The sequence below is a fragment of the Tenrec ecaudatus genome, chromosome 9 (genome assembly GCF_050624435.1).
Source record: "Tenrec ecaudatus isolate mTenEca1 chromosome 9, mTenEca1.hap1, whole genome shotgun sequence".
In the NCBI taxonomy this organism is placed as follows: Eukaryota; Metazoa; Chordata; class Mammalia; order Afrosoricida; family Tenrecidae; genus Tenrec; species Tenrec ecaudatus.
In genome coordinates, this window is record NC_134538.1 from 135,935,497 (window position 1) to 135,945,775 (window position 10,279).

Here is a 10,279-nt window from a genome sequence, read left to right on the forward strand (position 1 = left end):
CTGGCAGGAGTCTCCACACGGCTGCTCCAGCACCCAGGGCTGATCAGGGTAGGTCCATGTGGCTTCTCCTCAGGGATGTCTTGCAGGAAGTGAGCCTTGCCAGTTGAAGCAGGGAACTGGCTAAGGCAGCTGCACCCTGGTCTGACCATCAGAAAGCAAGAGACCCGAAAACTAGAAAGGCAGGGCTCACTGAGCCGTTTATCTCTCCGTCCTTCAATGAACCCCACATGTGTTTATCGGCCAGGTTGGCACAGTAAAACTTAACAATCTCACTTTGCTAACAAAGATCCTCCTTCTTAGCTCCTTGCCATTTCCAGCTGTTCAGTTCTAGTATAAACCTACAGTCAGTGTGAACTGCTCAAGGACTTGAGATAATAGCTGATGTTCTGTATGTGATGCCTGGCACTATGCTACCTGTTTTCCGTGCATTCTCTTCTATGAGACAGTGTCCTTAAAGCAACTCTCTGAGATATGCACGACTAAATTAAAGTTTGAAGAGATCAATGCTCCTGCCAAGGTGAAGGACACGGTGCCCACAGATGGGACTAAACTCGGGTGGGGGTCAGGGGGATGAACTCTAAAATCTGCCCACACAAATTATTTCAGTATCCTGTGCACATTTATAAAATATCAAATATGCTCAGTTTATTTCTACAAATAAGAAGGAAAGGAAATTAGAGCAAAGGACACATTCCCTCCTCTGGCCACTCCCTAAGCTTACATGGAAAAAAATCCTCATTTTTTTTAAATAACAAATGTACCAAAGCCAATATACTTTTCTTGAATTTGTTATAATACTTAAGAGAATTTTCACTTTTTTTCATATAACTGTTAACAAGTACTATTGCCTTATAAAAATGTAGTGTCATTCTACTTCAGCCAAGGGATTATAAGTGGTCACTTGTGGAAAATAATTCACACACTCTCGTGTATGGAATTCAACAAGGAACTTTTGAGTTACCCTTGATCTGGGATTAAGGAAACAGGTAGTTTTTGTTTTGTTTTTCATTTTTGTCTTTTTTTGTTGAACATTTAGGATGTTACTTTGCAGGGTAAGGTGCAGCTGACCCCAGCCATGGTATTTTAAATCACGTCCTATGCTTGTAAAAGTTGTACAATGAATACGAAAGGCTGAAGAAGAATTGATGGGTTCAATTAGATTCCGGCAAAGAATATTGAAAGTAACCGCGGACTGCCAGAAGAACAAATGAATTGGTCTTGGAAAAAGTACAACCAGAAAGGTCCTTAGAGGCAAAGATGGGCAGACTTCTCGTGTACTTTGGACCTGCCGTCAGGAGAGACCAGTCCCTGGGGAAGGACATTGTGCTTGATAAAGCAGAGGGGCGGCCAAAAGAGGAAGGCCCTGGACAAGATGAATTGAATCCTGTGTTTGGCCAAATACCCACAAGTAGAATAGCTGGATCACATGAGAAGTCTATGTTTGACTGCTTAGCATACTGACAACAGTTTTTGCCAATGTGGTGGTACTATGTTATACGCCAGCTAATAGCATCTGAGAGTTACATAGAAGAAGTAGCATAGTGCCAGACAGAACATACAGAACATCAGCTATTATCTCAAGTCCTTGAGCAGTTCACACTGACTGTAGGTTCATACTAGAACTGAACAGCTGGAAATGGCAAGGAGCTAAGAAGGAGGATCTTTGTTAGCAAATCACAGCTGTTACGTAGCATAGTTAGGTAAAGCAGAAGATCCTGTGTGTAAATATCCAACAGGAATCTTGGGTAAGCATTGGGCTGCTAACTGTGAGGTCTACGGTTCAAGCCCACCAGCTTCTTGACAGGAGAAAGTTAAGGCTATCTGCTCCCATAAAGATTAACAACTCGCAAATTCTATATAGGGTCTTCATGTATCAAAATCAATTCGATGGTAATTGTGGTATGATGACATTCCAATGGCTTATAGTTCAAGAAATAATATTGGAGCACAAGGTGAGTGCCTATAATTTATTTCCTAGTTTTGGCTTATATACCTAGACTAAAATTACATGGCAATGAAACCAGAAACTGTGGTGGTGTAGTGGCTACAGGTTGGGCTGCCATCCACATGGTCGGCAATTCAAAACCCCCAACAGCTTCTTGAGAGAAAGACGGTTTCCTCCTGTAAACAGTTACAGTTTGGAGAACCCACAGGGGGTGATGATGAGTAAGCGTTGACTTGATGGCAGTGAGTTTGATTCCCATGTTGTAATGAACTTGGACTAGTGTCCCATTTCAGACATTTCTGCAGAGCCCCATAATCAAGTCTCTAATTTATAATCTGTCCAGGCACCCAAATCAGAAATCTCAGTCATTTATGATCTAATATGTCCCAATGACCTAGCACATGATAGATAGTACATGCTCTTTTGCCAAATTCCTCAGCCCCTACACTCTACTTTATACTCACATCTTGACATGAACTCTGCTTGATTTCACAACTTAAACATATCTTTAACCCACTGCCTCCTTTCCAACTTTAGCTTGGTAGTTCACTATCCCCCGTAAGATCTTTCGAAAAGGTTGATCTGGCTTCAGACTTGGGCTTCAATTCCTTGCTCTACACATGTAAATGGGAAAAACTATAAAAGATGCATGACCATGCTAGCTCACTTGCCTCACAGGAGAAGGGTCATGGTGCTTAGTACTCATCACTCTGAGTCTCCTTTTGAAAACACAGCTTCCTGTAAATCACTCACACACCATCCTTTCTTGCTCCCATGAGTTAACTCATGCAGTCTACCCTCTCTGGAACAGCCTCCCTCCCATTCTTCACCTAAATAGCTCGCCTCCATTCCCATGGCCCACTGGGAATGTCAGGTCAAGTGCTTCTCCTGTTGTTGCTTTTGTTAGGCGCTGCCTGGACTTCTGTGACTCGGCAACGCTACATACAACAAGGAGACACTGCCATGCCCTGTGCCTTCCCATCGTTGTTGTTCGAGTCTATTGTTGCCGTGACTGTGTCAGGCCATCTTGTCAGGGGTCATCCTCTCTTCTGCCCCTCTACTTTACCAAGCACTGGACTCTCCCAGGACCTTGTTCAAAGTACATGCGATGAAGTCTCACCTCCTTTGCCTCTGAGGAGCATCTGGCTGTACTTCCTCCAGGATCGATTTTGGTTGTTCTCTTGGCAGTCCGTATCTGACAATGTTTCAGTGCTATCCGTAAGTTTTCAGCGGACAGCCGATTTCTTCTTCATAGTTTGCTCGTAGTCTGGTGGAACCTGTTCTTTCTATGCTGAAACCTGTCCACTTTGGGCCGCCTTGCTGGCATTGGAAGTACCAGTGCCATGGCCTTCCGCATCACAGCAACACGCAAGCCCCGCAGTCCAACCAAACAGCAGACAAGTTTCTCCTGGGAGTTTCCACGTGTCCACGGGCGTACTTCTCCGACGGCACTGGCAGATCATGCTCTACTTAGCTGCTACTGAGGATGTCCCCACTCTAGAACGGGAGATCTGAAGCGCGAGCATGTTTCTAACTTAGGACCTCACTCACTGTGCTTAGTCTCATGCTTGGCACCCAACAGACACTACACAAGTCTAAATTAAGTGAACAGAAACGTCGGAGACTGAGGGATCTGGAAAGAGAGGACCTGCCATAAAGTTCTGGGATATTGGGATATATTAGATCATAAACATAATGCCATTAGAATACTCACTGCCCTCAAGTTGGTTCTGACTCGTGGCAGCCCTGTAGGACAGGGTTGAGCTGCCCTGTGAGCTTCTGAAACTGTTCATCTTTGTGATGTGGAAAGCCTTATCTTTCTTCCAAAAAAGTAAAAAGGCTAGTGGCGGCGATTCGCAGTCCGGCGCACAGCCCACTGCACCAGCAGAGCCCATCTCATGCCGCTGGACTAGGATGCTGTCAACCTGCTACTAGGGGTGTGTTCGTGTACATTGCGAGTGTGCTACGTTCAAAATCGGCCTAGATTATGAAAGCTTTCCGGCCTCCACTCGAGGACATCTTTTAGGTAGGACCTGCTGTGCAGTGAATTATTTAAGATGGCCCCCTGGCACTAATCTTCCATTTGGAGTGAGTTGTCGTCTAAGTTAGTGAGGCAGGATCGGGGTGAATCTGGAGCCTCATCTTTGCTGGAAGCTATGGTTTGTCACAATGGGGAGGTAGCCGACATTGAACATGTAGGCAGGCTTTTCAATCTGGAAAAGTAGCTACCGTATTCGATATCTGTGTTAGAACAAGAACTAACTTCCTGTTGTAAGTCGTTCTCTTATTAAACAAACTGCTAATTTCCTGCTTAATGAAGAAAAACAAAAGCCAGGATTGAAAAACTGGCTAAGACCAGATTTGACCCACCAAACCTGCACGGTTACAACGAAAGTTTTCTCAACACGACCTTTTCACATGACAAGGCTGAAAACACACCTCCAGCACTGCCTGAACATGGACAGAACCCCATCATCACGCCCCCCCTCACAACTGAGGATGCAGAAGGCCTAGTTCTTGTGCTGAATCATCTGACAAACAGCAGCCAGATATCAGTTACTGTCGTAGAATATTCTAAGAAAAGACCCAATCCTAGGACTCAGCAAGCCCTCGAGGCAACATGAGTCCCAGTTTGCTCCTTGGTTTGGTCAACCAAGTCCCAGCGGCTTCTTTCGCTTTCAGCCATGTGACGACCCTGTGGCTGTGCTAACGGAGTCCTGGGAGACTGCGGTAACATTCGGGCAAAGTTCTTTCTTTTGCTCTACATCCTGCATGGAACTCATCTCTTTCTAACCCCCAGCTCGTAGAACTTGAGCCAGCAGCCTACCACCTGACCCACCATCAGCTTTTGTGGATTTGTGAGTCAATAGACTGTTATCTCACCTGGTTGTCCATTTGGATTTGAGGCTTTCTACTCTTGCAAAGAGTTACAATCTCAGAAATACATAAAGGCAGTTCTATCCAGCCCTATAGATCGCGATGAGTTAGAGACAAGTCAATGGTAGTGAATTTGTTTTCTTTTTTATCTTTACAACCATGTGCATGAGAAGAATCCTCAAGAATAATGTCTGAACTAAGGATTTCAGACTTACCAGCCTTCACAGTCTTGGGTGCAAATTACAGAACCCTACCACAAAGGAAGAGTACTGATTGAGGAGTAGAAGTTGATATCAGATATTATAGTTTTGCAGGATTGGGGGAAAGTTGGATACCTGGGACATTTTTTACCTCTACCTCATAAAGACCTTCCTTACACCAATCTTTCTCGAGGACATTATTTGTGCACTACCCCTTTGTGTACATGATACAATTTTAATGAATAATTTGGCTTTCAAGAGAAGCCAGAACATTGTCACAATTAAGACATTGAAAAGCAAACTTCTGGAGTATTCTCCCACAGCCTTGTTGATAGAATCTGTCTGCATAAAATAGTAGAAAATTGAGCCTGTATTATATGGTTCCTTAAGGACTTAAGAATTTCAGGAATTCATTAGGAACATGTGATAAATGTATCAAGGGCATCTGGGAAGAATCTCTTATAATACTCTTTGGGGAAGAAAAAAAACATTTTGACTAAATAAAAGGGTTCGATAATTGTTTTAGAGATCCTTGACCATTCAAGGGAAATGCTTCTTCAGAAGGCCTTTCTATTCAGAGGATGCATCTGCACATGCAGCAAGGGAGGATGTGTGACTCAGAAATTCCACTCACTGGAAGTCAAAGGCATGGCTGCTCTTTCAGTTGGGCTTAAAGCCAGTATCACCATAGCCTTACTAAACTAAGTGTAGATGTGAATCTTATGATCTCAGGAATACAATCACAAAGATAAATTCCATAATATCGCTGACATTATGGATAAGGAGAAGAAAAGAGGACATTGAACTGGGGAAAAAAAAAAAAAACTCTGGGGGGGAAAAAAGCAAAACTCCAGAGTCATGAAGTTCCTGTACACGTGTTTGAAATGTTGGATAATATCTATGCCCCTATTACAAACACTGAAAACTAAGCCAGAAGTCTGGTTTGCTAACTGAGTGTCAGAAAAGAGGAGAATCCTCAGTGAGATGGATTGACTCAGTGGCTACAATCACAGGCTGACGAGTTACCGTGATTATGAGGCTTGTGTGCAAGGACTGGATGGTCCTTCCTTCTGCTGTACCTGGGGTCCCTCTGATTCCAAACAGATGTGGCAGCACCTACACTAACTGTGGGGGAAGAGACCATTATTGAGACGGCATGATTTAGGGCCAGTCAAATGCAATTAAAGACACATTTGCTGAACTTACTATGCGCAAAGCAACTAAGTAGGATACAGGCGTGAACAAAATCGACTGTCCATACTGTTCATGGCGTATAAATATCAGAGGTGTCCGAGTCTGTCAGACACAGCTCTCTCTATGCTAAACCTTTCTCACGCTGAGTTTGATCTTTGCCACTGAAACTAATACAGCACCTCTGCCGGTGACCATTTGAGATTTCTCCCAGAGTCACCGTTGGCTTCTCTGATGTGGCTCATTGCATTGGAGTGGCATTCAAAAACACAAAACGTACCTCCCTAATGGAAACATAGCAAGAAATGGCCCTGGGGAATTCTCTCATGCTTGATGACTAAAACAACACACTACAGAATTGTAGGGTCATATAACAAAAGCATTAGAAAACATAAAATTAAAAAAAACCACAAAATGTCCAATATGTTTTATTTTGGGTTTTTTTTCCCCAAGGAAATGGGTGCATCAAAACCAATCCTTGCTCTCTATTTATTTTGAAAGCCTCTAGGGGTAGATGGAACTCTCTTCACATGTTCTTGAAAGAGTAATTATTTATCTGAAGTATAGACCCCATCTCTATTTTGTCTATTAAACTATCTAAAATAGGGAATTAATGTCTACACTGACAAACAGAAAAGTCATTAACTTTAATGGAACCACATGTGCTAGGGATGAAAATAGATTTAATTGGCTCTGGGCTTTAACACAGACATTTTATAGGCCTGGTTTTCAGCATTCTCTTTTTAAACAATGACCCAGAAGGAATGCTTCATCACACAGGCCAGAAAGCAGTGAATGCTCAGGGGTGGGGGAAATGACAGTCATTTTCAAATCTATTTGTAAATGACACATGGATATAATTGTTAAGGAGGAATACATGATTTTTAGAGAAGCCCATACAGAGCTCACTTCTCTTACATCTAAATATGTACCTTATAGGCAGTTGTTTCTCATCATTGTTTGAATTAAAAAATTAATGAGAAATACTGTCTCCAGTTTCAACATAACACTGGGAAAAATGTCTTAGTTGAAGTGTGATCCTTTGGTTAAGGTGCTGCCAAGAAAATAGTTTCCTATGAAAAGGCACTTCTTCATGGTTTAAAGAACAAGCCGAAGAAATCAGATCTAAAGCAAGGAGGCTTACTTGAAAAAAATCATTAGGAAATCATTCTAATTTTTAGCATTTCTCACCAGGTTGCTTATCTGGTAGAAGGTACACAGCAGAGAAAAATCACCATTGAATCAATGTCATGATCAACTTAGAAGTAAACAAAGTAAACCAAACCTTCCATTGTCCCCATCATGTCACAGAGGTGTGTGTTGCAACAGTAGATTAAATATGAAGATACTCTGGGGAAGGAGTGAGCGCTTCCAGCTTTGGAGCCGTGGTGGTGCAGTGGTTATGCACTGGGCTTGCAAAATTAGCAGTTCTCAACCACCAGCCTCTCCACGAGAGAAAGACCGGACTTTCTATACCCAGAAAGAGTTACAGTCTTGGAAAATCCCAGGTCACCATGAGTTCGGATTGACTCCATGGTAGAGAGGTTTTTTTGGTCTATTGAAACATCTCAGTTGGTATTCATTCATTCCAGGTGGCTTCCTTTTCACTATTGCCTTCACTGTAGCTTGACCATCTTTCTTCAATACCATCAGTTCTGGATCGTATGTTACCTCCTGAGATGCTTAAATGTTGACTAAGTCTTTTTTGGCAATCATCAATTAGATGGCTGCTTGTTTAGAGACAAGCCTGGAAGACCCCACACTCTATTTTTCCTGATAGCCAGGCACCATCTGATTTCTTCACCATACACTGCTTAGGCATTTGTATTTTCAATCATCTCATACGAGCAAGTACCAAGCAGGACCATGTGACTAGAACTGCCGTATTTACTCATGTATAAGCTGAGTTTTTTCAGCACATTTTAAATGCAGGGTTTTTTTTGCTAAAATTACGTGCCTCGGCAGATATTCTGGACGGCTTATACTCAAGTATATGCAGCAGGCTATGATCAAGTGAGAGCTAAAACCCCATTCATATAATTATGGTTTCTCTATGTCCTTGACATCTTTATGGTTTTATTGTAGCACATCATAGATCATCCCCCTGGGAATTGTGGTAATTCTACCAATAGTAACATTATTATAGTCCATGAAAAAACACAGGACATCTTATTAGATTCCAATGCATAAATTGTTAACATGTACATCTTCATAATTGGGATGACTTCACACTAGTTACAGAAGTCACAACAGTTGGAAATGTGACAATTCTTTCAGTTGTACTCATTTACGGAGGCAAGACCACATCTGGTAGACTAACACATGTCGCAAAAATGGCAGAGAGAACATGAAAATAGCAACTATATATTGGTCACAGGTTGTCATTTGTTAGGTTCTCTCTAAGTCCAGCAAACACCAATTCCCTAACCTGGGCATAGTGATCATCTGCTTCTTTCCAGCCTAGACTTCAAGGGAGAATTTCAGCTCCTTTACAAGAAGGGCATTCAAAGCACAGTTCAATAATTCACTCAGTGGGATTTCCCATTTGGGTGCTTCTAGTCCAATAATCCACACAGTGGGGTTTCCCATTTGGGTCCTTCTTGAAAGAACAGAGTCCAACGTCCTATTTGTCTCTAGGATGTTGCTTGGGTCACCAGCAGTTGGTTGGGAATTTGGTCAGAAGGGCCCAGTTACTCCTTCTGGAGTTTCTAAAAATAATAGTGAACATTTTTGTCAATGGCAGGGTTCCCACGCGTATTAGCTACTATCAGAAATATAACTGCTTTCTCTGATACTGACAAGTCCCCCACTTTCCCTGTTGATCATATTTCCTAGGAACGTTCACTACCTACTCTGGCACAGTTGGCGCTTGATTCGGGATGATCATGAAAGGGATCACTTGATTTCTCCCTCGCCCCAGATCCTGGGAAACTGACACTGTCTGGAGCGAGGCCGCCTCTCTTGATGTGGTTTTTAAGATGTTCTAATACGGGGATCACAGGGAGTTTCTGGTAACTAGGTAAGCACACCACCTTGCCACCTGGGTAGCCCAATGAGAAGACTGCATGACCTGAGAAGGAGTGACAGTCTTTGTCTTGGTGTTGTTTTTTTTTAACAATTTATTGGGGCTGATACAATTCTTTTCACAGTTCATACATATACATACATCAATTGTATAAAGCACATCTGTACAGTCTTTGCCCTAATCATTTTTTTCTCTTTTCTTCTTTTACATTTTATTAGGGACTCAAACAACTCTTACCACAATCCATACATATACATACATCAATTGTATAAAGCACATCCATACATTCCCTGCCCCAATCATTCTCAAGGCATTTGCTCTCCACTTAAGCCCCTTGCATCAGGTCCTCTTTTTTTTTTCCCCTCCCTCCTCATTCCCCCCTCCCTCATATGCCCTTGGTAATTTATACATCGTTATTTTGTCATATCTTGCCCTATCTGGAGTCTCCCTTCCCCCCTTCTCTGCTGTCCCTCTCCCAGGGAAGAGGTCACATGTGGATCCTTGTAATCAGTTCCCCCTTTCCAACCCACTCACCCTCCACTCTCCCAGCATCGTCCCTCACACCCTTGGTCCTGAAGGTATCATCCACCCTGGATTCCCTGTACCTCCAACCCTCATATGTACCAGTGTACAGCCTCTGTCCTATCCAGCCCTGCAAGGTAGAATTCGGATCATGGTAGTTGGGGGGAGGAAGCATCCAGGATCTGGGGGAAAGTTGTGTTCTTCATCGATACTACCTCACACCCTAATTAACCCATCTCCTCTCCTAAACCCCTCTATGAGGGGAACTCTATTGGCCGACACTTGTGCCTTGGGTCTCCACTCTGCACTTCCCCCTTTATTTAATATGATATATATATACATATATACACATACATATATACATATACACATATATACACATACATACACACACTTATATCTTTTTTTTTTTTTGCATGATGCCTTATATCTGGTCCCTTGGGCACCTCGTGATCGCACTGGCCGGTGTGCTTCTTCCATGTGGGCTTATTTGCTTCGGGGCTAGATGGCCGCTTGTTC